The sequence below is a fragment of the Coturnix japonica genome, chromosome 2 (genome assembly GCF_054131305.1).
Source record: "Coturnix japonica strain WE chromosome 2, WE-NBRP24, whole genome shotgun sequence".
Taxonomy (NCBI): Eukaryota; Metazoa; Chordata; class Aves; order Galliformes; family Phasianidae; genus Coturnix; species Coturnix japonica.
Window position 1 is genome coordinate 1,188,904 of NC_140664.1, and position 18,410 is coordinate 1,207,313.

The 18,410-nt window shown below is 37.8% G+C and overlaps 1 long non-coding RNA gene across 11 annotated transcripts in view; it reads right to left on the reverse strand.

Moving 5' to 3' along the window:
• Positions 1–18,410, reverse strand: part of LOC146761657 (uncharacterized) — a 112,252-nt gene that overhangs the window by 56,527 nt on the left and 37,315 nt on the right. For 5 of the 11 annotated variants that reach the window (XR_014942371.1, XR_014942369.1, XR_014942365.1 and 2 more), the window contains exons 3-4: positions 16,258–16,409; positions 4,543–4,704 (exon numbers count right to left, since the gene is read on the reverse strand). This is a non-coding gene — a long non-coding RNA (uncharacterized LOC146761657). The remainder of the gene's footprint in view (positions 1–4,542; positions 4,705–16,257; positions 16,410–18,410) is intronic. The other 6 variants (XR_014942373.1, XR_014942367.1, XR_014942375.1 and 3 more) reach the window with 3 other exon arrangements.

Consider the following 18,410-nt stretch of genomic DNA (forward strand, 5'->3'; position numbering starts at 1 on the left):
TGATGATGATAATGATAATAATAATAATAATAATAAAAGAATTACATTGCAATAGCTGTGACTTCATTGGAGATCAGTAACACCATCTTATGTCACTCAAGTTTAATTCAGTTTAATCCTATGTATGCAGGCATCTACACGTGCAACTTTTACTTCCAGATTTAAACGCTCACATTTGCCAAGTCTTATTTTATAACATTTCAGAATCTAGAGGGAAGCTATGAGAAGGAAGAGGACAAATACTTTAACAGAGCCTCTTGGGATACAATGAGGAAATTGTTTCAAATAAAATAAAAAAATATAAATGTAATACTCTTCCCAACCACCATCTTTTTATTGTCTTTTAGGTTGTTATTGGCTACTTCACTGCACTACACAAACAAAATTGAGAATGAGTAACTTCTCCAGAAGTAATATAGCAAAAATAATAGAATCAGAGAATGTCCCAAGTTGGAAGGGACCCATAAGGGTTATCAGATCCAGTTTCTGAACATGTTAGAAGTCACATGTAATTCAAGTATCATCTTCTACTTGATCACTGACCTCCTCCATAAAAATATTCTCTGAGCCCTTAATATCCAACACAGATGGCCCAGTCTTCCCCAGACATAGCAGAAGAATATATTATTCTTGCACCTATCTTTATTCATAATGCCAAGGAGATGCTGAGGAGAGTAGATATATCATGATATGTCTCCCTTCCCAATGTGGGACTATACCAGCCATCTGCTTGTGTCATTGTAGCGGGACTGAAGTGTTGCTGACACTATCACGTTTGGACACCCTACCCAGGTGAGTCTGTGCCTTTTGTAAGTGCGTCTGTCCTTAAAATAATTTGAGTAGAGATTGAGAAAAACACACACAAAAACCCTATATCCAAGTGAAAGAGGAAAGGTTCTATGCCTACTACTGATGAAAACACCATCAGGAATCCATACAAGCATCAACAAGATTAAATATGTGCAAAGGCTTATAGGAGGAATCATCAGGAATTCATATGGAAGTGTGACTTAAAAATTTTTAAACATATTGAACAAGCAGGTGGACATGACCTTATTCATACTGAATAACCTGTTTTATTTTAGTTTCTTTTTCAAACTGAACTGAGAAAATGTGAACTGAACCCAGTTAATCTGTGAACACACGATGATGGTTTCATACAAGCACCATCTGTCATAGGTCCCATGCTAAGATCTATCTGAGCCAGGTCTTAGATGAAATCCAGTCCATGTAGAGCTACAGAAGAATGTGTGTTAGACGTTCCCAAGATCTGGGTTCCTATGGTATCAATCAAAGCTGAAATTTATCAGAATGTTTCCATTACAGATAATCCATAAACTTTACAAGTGGATTAATGAATCCATTGTGTCTCACAAACTATAAAATCAATGCAAAGCCACTGGAATCTAGGTCATTTATTCTGGTATTTATAATTAATTTACCTCAAGTAACAGTGATTAATAGAAGGCTTAATACATATTTTGCGAATGGCTCCTGAGTCAAACTAGCTGCTTATAACCATGGAGAATAATTGAATATACTTGTTAATCATGTGTTTATAACATTTTCATTGTTGTAATTGGGTCACTGCAGCACTCAGACAAAAGCATGTTTTTAAAATAAGCTGTATTCAAACGGGTAAAAGGAAATCTTGACATCAAACCTCAATAGGCTGTACTTGCTAGCAGTTAAGTACACAGTCTGCATGTCTTACTGTTGCCTAGTGCTCACACAAGGATGGAAGTAATGAGTGATGGGGTCAGATCTCTATTTCTTCTAGCAAAGAATTCCCTTCCAGAAGTGGAATTAGGAGGTGTCATTTAGGGGAGGTGAAGAAGCTTCTTCACTTTCTCTAGTCCAGTTCTCTGGTCCTGCCCATGCTTTCACAGCTGTTCTATCTGAGATATTTGAGGGGACACCTCTGTTGATTCCACTTACATATTTATTTATTTTGGTATCTGTTTTGAGTAACTGTTGCCCTTGAATTTAATTCCTTTTCAACTTTCTCATCTGACTCTATCATCACCTCAGACAGCAGTGAGTCCCATATTCTGTCTGTTGGATCAACAAGTGTGCTTGGCTTCCTTTCATGTCTTCTGATTTTGTTGGAAAACTTTTCATACTTGATTTGTTAATTTCATGATTTCACAAACCTTATACTTACACCACACTCTTGATTAACCTGTTTGGTCTTATCTGGATCTTCCCTTACCTTCACCAGTGTTTTCTGAAAAGGCAGAGACCAGAGCCTCACAGATTAATTGATAAGTGAATGTACTGAAGTTCTGTGTAACAACAAAATGATTCCCTCTGTCTTGTTTTCAAAGCCGTTCTTGATGATGTCAAGAAATTTGTTGACATTTTTAGCTGCTATGGAACATTAAGCCAGTGATTTCAAAGAATTTCCAGGGAACCTCAATGATACTCCTGTACTTTAACTGATAGTTCTGAATGCACCAGCATAGAACCATAGAATCATTAATGTTGATAATGACCACTAAAATCATCTAGTCCAACCAGCAACTTGTCACATAGCACTAAACCACGTCACATGTAGGTATGGTATGGTTGTTTTATTGTGCCTGAACACATAACATTTATTTACACAGATGCTCATACATCACCTTACTGCTGCCTCATGCAGTTCTGTGTGATCCCTCTGGAAGCCATCACTATGGCATTTCGCTTCAACCTTCTGTATACTACAAACTGATAATTCAGCCCTAATTTTCCATTAAAAATGTGTCAGTCCATGAAAGAAGATATTCTCCAGGCTTGTGTCATCTTGTATTTTTTAATGACTTTTTACCTGGAGGCTTTTGGAAGTCTAAGACTATCTTACCATAGTAGTCAGTGTTTACCATATAACTAGTGGTCCTGTTCTTGATAATAGATTCCACTTGTTTGCTACAGAGTTACCCTCACTATCTTGTAATCCTCAAGACTATCAGTAGAGTGTGAGCTGCTCAGTATAGCATCTTTTGTAGAAGTGAATTATTTATTTCTGTCTTCAGGAATGGTGGCCATCTGTAAGGACAGATTATACTCCTTGGTCAAAATTCCGTATGGCAATACCATCGAATTTCTAGTCCAGGTAATATTTTGGCATTGAATTGACCTTTTTTAAAGGAAATATATCAGAAAGTAATGGAGTTATCACAGAAAATAAGGTTGGATTGATGATGGTCTGTACATCTTCGTAACAAAAGAGCAAACTTGAATGCTACATGTCATTTTGGCCTTGGACTGAATACCAGCATATCAAATCTCAGGTACATACTCATTAAAATTAAACTGATTGTAAATTTACTCAGATGGAAAACTTTAATTTCTAAAAGAAAATTAATATTTAAATTTGAAATAATATCTTTCCAGAATTAGACTGAATTTAGAGTTTTAGCCAAAAATTGCAGAACATTAACATGGTAATAATTTTTTAAATGTCAGTGAATCTCCCTCTGATATTTTATAACTGAAATGTTTCATTTTGAAAATACCAAACCCCTTTGTTTTGACATTTTCTAAGCTAAACTTTTTCACCATTAATTTCAAAACAACATGTTTTTTTATCTAAAAAAATCACCTCCTCATAAAATAAATGGTCAGTCTCCTCATAGATTAAGTAACATGCAAAGACAGTCTGAGTACTTTATTCTGAGTAAAAAAAAAGTTTAGATCTCTTTTCCTTTGAAATGCTGATAGAGGAGGAGTTGTTTTTTTTTTTCCACGCTGTTTTTTGTTTCACTTCTCAGGTTTTTAATTGCTTATATTGCTTAACTGGTTATACCTGCAGTATACAGACGGAAGAGTGTGAGAGAACTCTTTCTGTAAGATGACATAACAACACTGAGATTGTCCAGAGCACAGTGATACACAGAAGCCTAATGGGCTGGTTCCTATGATTCCAGATCACAGAATGGCATGGTTTGGAAGGGACATTATAGATCTTCTAGTTCCAACAACCTTTCATGGACAAGGTTCTCAACTACCAAATCAGGATGCCCAGGTCCCCATCCAACTCAGCTTTGAATGCCTCTAAGGATGGTGTGTCCACAATTTCTCTGGACAACCTGTGCCAGTGCCTCACCACACTAAGTAAAGAATTTATGCCTAACATCTAAGCTGAATTTCCCCTCTTTTAGTTTAAAGCCATTCCCCCTTGGTCTATCACTACACGTCACTTAGGACAGAACTAGAAATAACTGGAGGATTTGTCACGATCTTCTCTCTTCACCTTCACCCTTCCCTGAACGTCTGTCAGTGTAGATGAACAGCTGAAGTAGTTCTTATTGTGTAGTCAGCTCATCCTCATAATTTTCTCTTTACATCTCATTCATATGATAATACAACAGAAGACGAACTTTGAGTTTAATTAGCTCTTTACGTACCCAGGTAGAAAAAAACACTCCTGCTGCATCATCTCTCTGACATCAAGTTTCCTGTTTCTCTGCTCCTATCACAGCTGACTACAGAGTGGGCTACCTACTAATTGGGAGTGGCTTGCTTATTATATTTTAACAATCACATGCCTCCTACACCCACCTGACTCACTTTTAAAGGCAAACTGCATCTGCCGCAGCGCTTTGTTTCCGGGGGGCTGGACTCTGATGTCAGAACTTCTCCACCATGATGAGTCAGACAGAGGGAAGGCACTGAATTTCTTCCCTTCACCTTCACTTATGGAACAGAACGTCAAAGGAATTGCTGGAAGACACAATTACAGAAATGCATTAGTCATCAAGGGGTGGTTTGTTTAGATGTTTTGCTAGAAAGCACGAGCTCTTGAAGTCAAAGTTATCTCTAGGAATTGCTTACTGCATTATCTCTGAAAGGAGAGAAACTTAACAGTTGCAATGGCAGCACCTAGCCCAGAGTTGAGTTTCATAGAATCACAGAATCATTTGAGTTGGAAGGGACCCTTAAAATCCATGTAGTTCAACTTCCCTATAATGAACCTACAGCACAGTTAGGTTACTCAGAGCCCCATCCAGCCTGATCTTGAATATCTATAGGGACAGAGCATCCACTCTGGGCAACCTATTCCAGTGCCTCACCACCCTTACCGCAAAAAATGTTTTACTTACATTTAGTCCAAATATCCTCCATATAAATTTTAAATCATTTCCCCTTGTCCTCACGCTAATAACCTCAGCAGCGTAAGCCAGCAAATCACAGGACATAGATTTTTCTCTCCCAGTGCAGATATAGAGCAGTTATTATGCCCCAAATGCCACTAGTCACTATGACTAAGGTCATCTAGTTCAGCCATCAAGCCATCACCTACTAAACCTTGTCCCTCAGTAACACTCTTTTCTTGAACACCTCTGGGGACAGTGACATCTCTCTGGCAGCCTGTTCCAGCGCATTACCACTCTTTCTGAGAGGAAACTCTTCCTAACATCCAACACGTTCCACATCTCTCTCTTATCATTAGATAAGAGAGATAATATCATTTCTTTGAGTCATGTATTTTACTGGAAATTAGCAGAATTTTAAGAAATTTTCCACCTTGACAAATTACGTTGAAATTATCTGCTGACTGTGTAAGTTCTTAAGGAAAAACACATGAACAGTGAAAGACAAAATGGAACATAAGAAAGAAAACACACATGCTGGGTGATGATGAATAGTGTAAGCTTGGTTGCCTTTACACTTCAGGAATGGATAAGCAAACAGAAAAGCACTGTTTTTGGAGCAACTAATTGAAATAGTTTAGCTTTTTAAGGGGGAAAAATAAGGGAAATGTTTCATTCACATTTATATTAACACTGCCTTAAATTTTTAATTACAGCTTGTCCTTCCACTTGATAAAAAAGAACAAGAATAAAACTGAATGAAGCAGCATTGGTAAAAATGTAATAAAATCCACTTTCATTTGACTCCTCTCTTCTTAAATTTCCATTGCAAAAAGATAGGTTCCATGAAGTTAAAAGTGAGAAAACCAGGCTCTCCAAAAGAAGAGAAAAGGTACAGCTATTTAAAAGTAAAATAAGCTGCAAAAATCTTCATTACCCTGCTAGTGGAAATGTTTTTCATAACAAAATGGAAAATGTCACTGAAATGAGTGTGAACTATCTAAATGTTTACATTTGGATGCAATTCACTCTTTTCAGTGATATAGGAAAAAAATCTATTCCAGTGTTTTCTGTTAGCAAGAGTAATAATAAGACTAAACCTTCTTGAAATCCAAGAGTAGGAGTGGGACAGTCTGCTGCTGAGATTTTACATGCTGGAGGAGGAATTGAGAGGCATTCCTCAAATTATGCCATCTGCAAACTGTGCTTGCTCCTTCTACTTTGCTGACAAAATAAGACTCATTATGAATCCAGAAGATAAAATTATATTAAAAAATTACTCATTTTCTTTTCTTTTTTTTTTTTCTTTTATTCCTGCTAGAAAATGGAATCAAGGGATGCAGCCAAAACCAACAGCGTGTTTTATTAAACATATAACAGTAATTTAAATTGAAGTATCTTGAAGGAAAAGAAACAAATCAGGATGGTTTTCTCGCTTTGGTATCACATGATACCGAGTTTCTGAACCAAGGCTTAAGCAAACACATTTTCTCAGAGAACATTTTGGCTGGGGATGATCTCAAGAAATATTTTTCTCAATTTCTTCATTTTGTTTTTTACTGTGATACCAAAAAAGATGGAGTGAAGAGAGTAATAGCATTCAAGTTATGTAAGCATATGACATTCTACAGTAATTCAGAAATGAAACTAAATTATGCAATCAGAGAGGCAGTAGAGAGGTTCATTCAGCTAAGCAGGTAGTTTTTCATTAAATACTGATATCATTAATAATATGTTTGGAAGATCTTAATCTTTTTTTGTAACACATCAACTTGCTGCAAATCTATATGGCATTTGAGAAACAAGACTATTAAATCTTGTGATAGAGATGGTTTAAGCCACCACAAAATAAGGCATTCCTCACTGAGAAGTGTGGGATGTTAACATGATGCTAAGATGCTGTATTTCCCCTCCTAATGAAAGCAGCCCTCAGGATCTCCATCTCCAGTTATTTCCATCAGCTGAAAGGGTTGAAGAGAGAAAATAAGATTAGATTTTTCTTTTTCTTTTTTCCCATCCCAAGGTATCTCTGTCTTGCTCTGTTCTGCTCCAACATCACTATTTCAATGCTAAAACTGAAAAGAACCAAAAACACATATGGCATTTGCAATTGGTGACAGCTCACACATCAGAGTCTTTAGGGTAGAATAATTATTAGAGGCATCAGTCTTGCAATCAGCATGAAGCAGTACTGTGACTGTCATGACTGCCTCATCCTCCCATCCTTGCACCTTGACTACTGATGACATTATAGTTTATCTGCATTCACCTTCGTCTCCAATAAGGAAAAGCATGCTACTGTCCCTTTCAGTCACAGCATCATTAAAAATCACAATGGTCATCAAGCGTAACCATCAACTGAGCCTCACCATGCCCACTAAACCACTTCCCAAGTGCCACATCCCTACATTAATCGAACCTCCAGGGTCACTGATTCCACCACCTTGCTGGGCAGCCTGTCCCAGTGCGTAAGGCCATTACATTTCACCCTGTCACCTGGGAGAAGAGGCCTGCCCTATAGTTCCTAGGCATCAGGATTTAGAGACATTAATGTGTCTCTGTTTGGAGGGGTAGGTCTACACTATTGCACACTTCATGTCCTTGCTGGAGGATAGCAACTGTTTGTAGCTTAGGGGCAAGGAACACAGATGAGTTCAGTACGTTTGCTGGGATACTCAAATTAGATTTTGTCCTTAGACTCACCTATGCCTGATCTATCCAAGCCACTGTGTTATTAACAATCCTGAGACTTGAATTGGTATCACTGAAAGCCAGGGCTGGCTGAGACATCCTTCCCCTACAAAAGTTAAGCATAGGAAATGCTTGATTTAAGTGGTTGTTAGTTGAACACATAAAATTCTGTTGCTAACCATGTTCTCCTTTTCCTCTTGGCAGACACAGACATTAAGCTTCTGGAGATTTCATGTCAGATCCCCACTGAATTGGAAATGAGGGGAAAAGGAAGACTTTCTTTTTCTCAGCTCTTAGATGCGTGCAAACTGCTAGAAGAATCTATTTCTTCAAAATGTAGAAGCAGATTAGGGAGTCAGGTGGTAATGTGTTATCTAGATCTGTAATTCATTCAGACAAATCCATCTTGGAATGGAGAACCAGAGGCAAGTGAAGAAAAAGGCTCCAACATTATATTGGTTCTTAGAAAATTTTAGGGTGGTTGTCAGTTTTCCCACTAACTGTCAGTATATAACCATGGAAAGAATCATGTCATATTCACGTGTTTCTCCTGTCTATCAACATTAAAATAAATATAAGAATAATTTCTTTCCCTTCTTTTCCCTACCTTTTCCTTCCCTCTCACCTTCCTTACCCCTCCCTCGCCCTCCCTTCCCTTTTTTCCATTCTATTTAACTGCCTTTTCTTCCTCATTTGCAAATGATTGGACAAACAGATGTTCTTCATTAATGTATATAAACAGTTTTAACATCAGCCTTCTCTTAATGTTCCTTGATGTTTTCTACATGCTATTTAAAGTTTTGATATTCAGTGAACAGCAGCGCGTTGATTTCCAGTGCAGTTTTGACTCAACACAAAAGACTTTCATGGTCTCTCTGATATTTGCTGAAGGTTGTGCTCACTCAAAAATAGGTTTTACAGGCGAAGAAATTACTAAACTAGCAAATTGTGACTCCTGGTCGGATGCAGGTGATGACTGGGCCTATGGTTATTGTTCTTGTAGCATACGTATGCACAAGAGTTGCATAAGATTATTCTGTGAGGAAAAAAGGTTAGAAGAAGATTTGTTGAAGTGTCTTACAGCCTTTAACCATTGTCTTAAGGCTTCAAGAGGTATGAATTTCACTGGTGAATAACTGAGATTCTTTAACACTTTCTAGGGCTCATTATTGGGGACTTTTTTTTTTTTTGAGCAGATTATAGAAAGAGCTTTGCTATACACAGCTATTGATAGTCAAGATTATATATAAGCTGAAGTTAAAAGAAGAAAAGAGTCAGTCAAAAGAAACCTCTGGAAATTAAATATCCTATCATCTCTGTAAATGGTATCCACTAAATCTCTGGACAAGATAGTGGGCAAAATAATAAAAATAGCATTCTTAACATTTTGGGTGGCTCAGTGCAATCAGAAAATCCATCAGAGGAGCTACTTTCTCATCTCCTGCTGTCTTTTTGCACATAAATACTCATATTTCTTCTGGCTACTTTTGCATCATGCCCAGCATCCCTATGCTTGAAGATCAGCGAATGAAACCTTACAGTGTTTTCCTTTCTCTCTGATAAATACACTGCAGTTTTACTAATTGCTCTTGCTGTTTGAGTAGGAGGATGGTTTTTGTAGGGGTTTGTTGGACATTAACTCTTTTAATAATCATTCGCTTTTGGAAGCGAATGTTCTTTGGTGGATTACTGTTTTGTTTTTCAGGATACTGTGTTTTCTTCTCACATGGCATTATTTTCTGTCTGCAGTAGACTAACTTCCTCATGAGATGTTTTTGAGTCAGAATGCTTAGGAAGGTTAGGATTAGGAGACAGGAAAGTGGGGAAAAATGAAAAAAAGATGAAAAAAAATAGCTTGACATGCTATTAGGTTGTGTAGAGACAGAGTCAGGAAGTCCAGTTGGAGCTGGATTTGGAAGGGGTGAAGAGAAGAATAAGATACAGGTATGTAAACTAAAAGGAGGGTCTGAGAGGTCATATGAGAGTGAACAATACAGGCAGGCTGATAACAACAGACAAGGAGAAGGCTAAGGTACTCAAAAACATTTTTGCCTCAGTCTTCACCTGCAACTGTTCTCCACACAGCCCTTGAGAAGATGGTTTGGAAGTGGGAAATGGGGAAAGCCAGTTGTATGCAAGGTTGCATCAAAAGAAGTGAGGCCAACAGGGCAAAGGAGGTAATCCTGCCCCTCTACTCTGCAATGGTCTGATCTCATCTGGAGTACTGCATCTGGATGTGAAGTCCTCAGCACAGAAGAGACATGGATCTGTTGGAATGCATCTTAAGGGGACCACAAAAATGATCCAAGGGATTGAACACCTCACCCATAAGGACAGCCTTAGAGAGATGGGGCTTTTCAGTCTGGAGAAGAAAAGGTTCTTAGAAGAGCTGGTAGCAGGCTTTCGATATCTACAGGGGGGCTATAAGAAGGAAGGGGATAGATGTTTTATCAGGGTCTGTTGTTGTGGGACAAATGCAAATGGTTTCAAACTAAAAGAGGGGAGATTTAGAGATTTGAATATATGAAAATAAATGAAAATATATGAAAAAAAAAGACAACTTTTTACAATAAGGATAGTGAAGCACTGGAACAGGTCGCCCAGGCTGGTGATGAATGTCCTATCTTTGGAGACACTCAGCACCAGGTTAAACAGGGCTCTGAGCAACCTGATCAAGCTGTAGGTGTCCATGTTCATTCCAAGGGAGTTGGGTTAGATAGCCTTTAAGGGTCCCTTCCAACTCAAACGATTCCATGATTCTATACATTCAAAAGATTCTATAATTCTATGATCCTATGTCTGTGAATAAATATAACTCAGCACCTGTACTAGCTGAGAAAAAGAAACTACCAGTATGCCTGCTACTTCAATTGGTATGCAGAAGAAATGTCACGCTGTGGATAAGGAAACCCACAAATTATGCAAAAGGGTTGATTTTACTCATGCTTTGGAGGCTGCCAACCCTGCCACTGGCAGAAGCATGCTGTCAGGGCAAAAGTGATGATCATCTGGCCAAGGATGGGAAGTTATTTCCCTGACTGGCAATTATGCCTGTCTTGGAAGGACTGTACTCAAGTAATCAAGTATTCAAGGAAATAAGCAAGCAGCTTCTCCAGGCAAATTTTCTGGCAAAAATTCTTTGTATTTTTAACTGATTACACATTGTTTTTCCTTATAATAATGATTATCTGTCAATACAGAGGATAGACAAAAGAATCTTTCCTTTCAGGGAGGACTAAGAAGGTAAAGACAGAAAGAAAAAGGTACACATTAAATTATAATTATTATTATTTTAACAATTATTTTTAATAGTAGACTAAAAAAAAAGAAACTACCCAAAAAATACCATCTGAGATGAGGAAGGACTGGGAAGACTGATACCTCTACCATTCTCTGAGCAGACACTAGACTTCTCTCTTGTACTACGTACTCTAAATTTTTGAGATTTACAGATCTCAAGTCCAAGTCAACCCCTGGATGCTTAGGAAATATGTACAAGCTGTCACTGTTATTGATACGACACTGATACTCCTGATCTACCATTGCAGAGATTATAAACTAAGGATGAGGTTGTCTTCTTTTTTCTTCTTCCACATGCCCTGATTTACTGGACCCTGATATTTGACAGAAATTCATGAGCACAATCAGACTTAATCTGACTCAATCAGACTTCAAAAGATGGTGGTTCAGATTTAGTGAGCTGCAAAGTGCTATGCTTAAGTGGAGTAAACACTGTGGTGCAAGGCTTATTTTGTAACAACTGATGGCTTGAATGTGACCTTGCACTGTGATTGGATTCTCTCTCCAGCGGTATGGGCAAACCTCACAAGTCAGCATTTGTTCTTTGCCAGTATTGAAACTCTCTTTGAACATCTCGGGTCTACCAAGCCAATGTTCATGAGTAACTCACATGCAACTTTTAAGGATTATTTTTGATCCTTCTACAGAATGGATAATAGACTTACCATGCTGTTTTTCTATAATAATATAAGATCAAGAAAGAAATACTCTAAGTGTGAAAAAAGTGATGTACACACAGCTCATGGAAGTGGATTTCTACTATTCCATCAAATGTAGTTGGACTTGGCTAGAGGATGTACTACTTTTTGGGTTGTGAGAGGGGAATGAGGGCAATGATGCAGACAGATTTACAACAAGATGGTACATCATGAAAATTATTATCCCAGGAAAGAAACTCTCAGACAATTTGCAGTGATTCTTTAAGTGGACATAGCAGTGATGGGTAGACAGTTGGACTAAATGATCTTAGAGGTTATTCCAACAGTAATGATTCTATGATTCTATGATTATTATGACATTTGAGAGAAGGAGCCGCATCTCAACACCCTCCCTATGGTTATCCTGTTCTCATTTGACTGTTCCCAAATGTGGATTGATTAAGAAAAATGTGCATTTATAAGAGATCAATGACTGTCACTGCAGCCCCAACTTTTCTGAGTAGTGTGAAGGTATCACAGAATCATATCATAATCGTAACATCTTTAATGTTGGAAGAGTACTAAGAACATCTCGCCCAATCATATCTCCATGTACTCTCCACACTTTACCTGGAAATGCAGAGTTTGAGTGCCAGATAATCTCTGGATATTGTTCTGCACCAGAGGGAATAATCACTGTGTAGAAGATGGCTTCTTAGCTGTTTGGATTCACTTTCAAAGGATTATGTACTTCATTAGAGCGTTACAGAGTTGACTCGCATTGGCTTCAAAATATCTTCATTAATACTCTCTTACCATCACTTTAGAAAAACACCCTTCTAGCAGACACTGTAAACATTCTTGATACTGTCTGTGTATGGAACTTTCGAGACTTATACAGTCATTTTCTGGGAGTCATGGGTTATCTGATGAACTAATCTTATTAGAGTGGATCAATTGCTTATAAAAAATTGTTGGAGGCTCAGCAGTCTTCCCTTAAGGCTAGTTTGCCTGGGAAGGACCTATGCACCATGGATATTGAAGGATAGCTTTAATCTGCAAAATCTTTATAGGATCTATGTATTTTCCTTAGATTATCTTAAGTGACAATGTTGTAAGATTAAGTACTCCTAGACTTGTATATAACTAGTAGAGCAAGAGAAGGAGATTCCAGAAGAAATCTTTTCAAGTAAAAGTGGGTAACTGTATAATGGCAACACATTATGGTGAAGCTCCGTCATTATCAAGACATACCCAACTCTTGCCTTGCTGATGTAGGCACACTTAAACATGGACAAAAATCATTGGGATAAAGAAGTCATTTCTCTTCTGAATGTCCTCAAAATGCCTCATTTTGTTACTGAATGGTTAAGTACTTCAGTTCACATACTTGACTGTCTATATGAAATAATTGCTTAATGTATATGTGCACCTGTGTGCATGCAAATATAGGAAACCTGGAAGGACCATAACATGAAATGTAATACAGAGTAGGATTCAGGATGGGAAAAGAAAAATGCCTGAAGTTAAAAATGTTCTTGCTTGAATCATTTTCTATAAGACTACTTATGTTGTTAAGTCCTCATTCAATCAATACATTACTTGACTTAATTTTAAACGATGACTTTTTTGGGGGGGGTATGTTGTTAAGTCTAATTAAAAGAAATTAGTCACGAGTGTGACAAATTTAAAGCTAATTACAGAATTGCCTCAAGTCAAACATGGCAGGAATTTTAACCAAACTGGCAAATTCAGAAAAAGCAATGCCTTGGCATCGAAATTCTTTCTTATGATTAAGTCATTTGTTATGAGGGGTATTCTTTTCTTTTTTCAAATAACTTCTTTTTCTGTACTTTCTTTTTTGTTAGGACTGGAGAATAAAGAAATTGTATAATAGTGAGTAATAAAATCTGTCATTCTTGTGAGTAATGCTTTGTAATTAGAAGAAATAAAAGTAAAGTAAGTACAATGGTGTGTGGTGTGCAGGGCTGGGGGTGTATTGTTGCGTTCAAAGGTTTTTATATTAATAATGATGCTGAACTTTCCACACTTGAAGGTTCTGCTTGAATTAGCATCAAAAGGTGTAGAGGTTTATCTGTACTTTCAGTTCCATATGCTGCCAGCGCTATATAAATCTTTCACACAGAGAGAGCTGGGTTGAGCCCAAATCTTTCTTCAATAAATCTACAATCTGTGAGTGTGAAAGCTTCAGGAAGAAAACTATCAATTACTAAAGCCCTGATTGCCTTTGCAAACCAGACGCTAGATGGCTGAATTCCCCTCTCAAAAACTCATGCACACCAGGTCATGCTGTGCAAAAGGCAGCAGAGGAATTTACTATTTCCCTTGTCAGGACTGCAAGTTTAACCTGGCTGTTCCTCTTGTGCCTCTTTTGCACCTGGAAATGCCGGGTTGGAGAGGCTTTTGTTGGAAATACTCCCATGAATTTATACCATACCTGTAGCTGGATTGTGGTGGACTGGTCAGCAATCAATTCTCAGAGCCATGAGTGCTGTTTTTCTGGCAGCACACTGACATTTTGCAGTATTTACTCAGAGCCAAGCATCCTGGTCACTGCATCCTCCCTAGCTCAAGAGCAGATGGCCCTGATGGAGCTGCCCCAGAGCTGGAGATTTGGGAAGATGGATATTTCCCAGCCTGGGGCAGTCAGCTGGAGGATCTGCCCCAGAGATGGATGTGCTGGGAGACACCTGCAGCTGTTCAGTGAAATTAGCATTCTCATTAACTAGCATTTAATGGACTTGCTAATTGCCAGCTAGTAATGAAGTGCACAAGAGTGTCAGATTTGCTGAGCAACTTCAGGGATCTGGGAACTTCTTGTTCCATGGGAATGTGTGTAGTTTTACTTATTTCAACAAAAAATGTCTTTATCAAAAAGGCCAATAAATTGTAAATCCTTATTTCCACTGGACTATCCTGTTTATTTCTGCTTTAGTCACTGCAGTGAATGTTGAGTCCACCATCTAGACTGTTAAATTACCCTGAAACATAATTACTGCCACTTTTTGGAAACACGATCTTATGTCAAGTATAATTTTAACTAACTTGAACTTAGTATCAGAGACATGACTTCAATAAACACTAAATCAACTAAAAACATTTTAAAGATTGTCTTAGTGCTTTTACTTGAAGATTTCTGCAGGAAATCATAGTAAATAGAATCATAGAATCATTACGGTTGGAAGAGACCACTAAGATCATCTAGTCCAGCTGTCAGTCCATCACTACCACACCCATACCATGCTCCTCAATCTATCTTCATGATTTTTAAGACAGATTTACCTTCCTAATCACCAGTTTTTTTGGCTTCCAGAGGTAAAAGCCTTTCCCTTGGCAGTTTTTAGTGCACTTTGACCACTCAGTGTGGTCTTTGAATACATGTGTAATAGTAATTTTCCAGTTTTATTACTTATTCATGAGCTGCATGCCAGTTTTCACTAAACAAACAAAAAAACACCAACAACAAGCATTTACGTTTCAGTGAGGAAGTACTTAATAATAGCATCTCAATGCCTATTTTTAGGGACACTACAGTTAAAAAGTTACAATTCACTAGAAATCCTTCTTTCTCTGTCAAAAATACCTTTCTGACGTACTGAGACAGCTTTTAATTGATGTAGGATGAGTCTTTCTTTCTATGGCAGCAGCTCTAGTCTGAGAGGCATGTGGTTTAAATCTAGTGAAATCAAAGTACGTTATACCACTGTATAATTTCTTTATCAACCAGACTTGAAATCCCATCAAAAACATAACAGGTTTCTTTAACGAGACCTACTTTCATTGGAACAATGTCATCTAGTGCAGTAGTGATATTTTTAACTTTAAATTTTCTTTCTTTTTTTTTTTTTTTTTTGAACTTCTGAATTAACAATAGTTTTATGTGCTGATGATCAGTCTTTGCAGTCTAATGTAATAAGCATGAAAGCCCTCCAGTCCCTTGAAATGACTCCATTTTTTTCACATTAAAATTAAAGTGATCCCAAAACCTCTTCTGACACTCCATAGATTTTTATAAGAAACTATAATATCAATTTACGTGCTGCAGAGGTTGTCAAATATTTCATTGCAGCACCTGTGTTCTCAGTTGGTAGAAATGTTTATAGATCAGGTTAGCTACACTGAAATACTTACTGTCACGACACAGCACAGATAGGAGATTACTGGTGATGCTGTGGGATGTACTGGGAATGTTTCAGTATTCACTCAGCACACGGCTGATGTATTTTGGCTGCATGCCCAGGGAATTCTAACAGTAGGAGAATTTTGCTGTACCCAGGTGTTATAACCCCTCTTATACACAGGGGTATTCATGGCTAAATCTTGTCAGGCCATATGTACATTGGAGCATTATTCTGTCTCAGTGTCCCACACATCTTGCCTCATAAAATGGAAAAGATAAAAATATTTTGAAATTTCTATGGTATATTCTCTAGAGATGAGTGGCTGAGGGAATATTGCAACCAGAATGCTCAAATATACACTGCAAAATAAAAATCAATGCAAAATAGTGAGTGGTTATTTTCTGTTCCCACCTAACTGTGATCCAGAACGCAGAGTTAAGGTTAACCACTATGCCCTGTTCACCCCTGCTGCTTCAGCACATGCACAGAGATGCAGTTTTCTTATTGGATTGTTGGAGCTTTGAATTCCTTAAGCTGTTTGTCCTTTCCATTTGGTAAGTAGCCTGGGAAAAGGAGCAATGAAAGAAGTGAGGCAAAGAGAAGTTTTTATGAACCTGTTGAAATGTATGAAGGAAATAAAAGATTAGATGGGAAAGAAAAACAGTTACTTGAGGGAAGAAAAAAAAGTATCCTAGGAGCACTTTTCTTTGTGGGCGTCAGATTAAATAAATTAAGAGTATGACATAATCTTAAGAGCTACCAGACACTGACACAAACATAAAGTTACAACAAAAGAACCACCAATTTTCCAGGCAGTAGCTTTTGATACTTCATTGCATTTGCAGCCCAGAAAATTGAATTGACTTTGTTCTTTGGCAGTGACTTTGCTGCTAGACATTTAATATTTTCTTTCATTTCAACCATTATTTTAGATTTTAGTGCTGTTTATTCTGACTATTCTGGCTGTACAGGCTTGGAGGGGATTCCAGAATACTTTTACTTGCAGATTTGTGATCCAAGAAGGTCATGTTAACATCTATCATCTTCTGGGGACATCCACACTGTTTGCTCAGAAGAAAATACCTATTTAATTTATGCTCTGAAATAATAGAGTTGAACTGATACTTGTAGGAGTGTTGTAGGTGTGTGTCAGTCCATATGAACCTTAATTTCACACTTTTCCATGTATGACCTCTACAGGATACCATCATGACATATCCTGCTCCAGAGACACAACTTTTTCTCTGATGATGAATTTCCAACCTTCAACAAAAAGTTCTCCTAGATATACATGCACTCACAGATGAAGATATAAATCAGATTTAACCTCAAGCTTCTAAATGTAATCTTTCCTTAGCTCCTTCAATATTTGGCCAAGGGCTTAGCTAGACCTGGTTTTCTTTTCTTAGTCAAGAACAGAGAGCTTGGTATGCTCCAATATCTTATGCTTTTGTATCATAGACTCATAGAATTGTTAGAGTTAGAAGGAATCATTAAAGATCATCCAGTTCAACTCCCTTGCAATGAACAGGGACAACTACTGCTAGACCTAGGTGCTCAAAGCCCTGTCCAGCCTGGGATTGAATGTCTCCAGGGAAGAGGCATCCACCACCTCTCTGTACAACCTGTTCCAGTGCTTTACTGCCCTTAGCATCATATTTTTTTTCTCTATATCCAAATCCCTCCTCTTTTAATTCAAAACCATTTCCACTTATCCTATCAATATCTTTTGTTAAGACTGGTGAAGCTCTGAAATAGAATGTCCAGGAATTGTAGTTTTCATCACCGGACATCTCTTAGGTCAAGTTATTCCAACATCTTCCAGAAATCATGGAATCATACAGTCATCATAAGAATCATCAAGTCCATCTCTTGGCTCTGCATAGGACGTTCAAAAAACCACAGCAGATGTCTGAGAGCAGTGTCCAGATGCTTCTTGAATTCTGGAAACTTCAGTTCTATGACCACTTCCCTGGGGAATCAGATCCATTGAGAACGGCCATTTTGACAAGTAAGAAAAGACAAGAACTTTTATATAGTTTGGCTCTTTTAGGCTATCTTCTTATGAAAGCCTCACTGCAAAAGAAAGTTGCATCTCACTTCTTATTTCTTGGAGCTTTACAAAGAGGCTAGACCTCTATCTAATAGAACCTTCAAGGTTAAGTTGAGAGTGCCAGTCACCACTGAGAACAAAATTAGTTTCACTCTTCCATCATTTCTCTGTGCATTATTGGAACAAATTTGATTTTCTGATCTGTAGCATAGAACAGAAGTTGCCTTTTAGACTACAAAATGCTCATACCCAAGAAAGGGAAAGAAACAAGGTTTCTGTCCCCAGAAACTTATCCCAGTCTTACACAGAGCAAACAACCCCATCCAGGCAGGTCTTCCCATTAACAAAGTGCATACCTATTCTTAGGTACACTCACATACATATTAATATATAAAAACCTCCCCCATCTCCTCAGATGAGATTCTGACATTACCTAGTTTGCCTTTGAAATGTGGGTATGTTTTTATCCCTTGTGTGATGCATGAATAGTATGTGCTCTACTTAGAAGGAA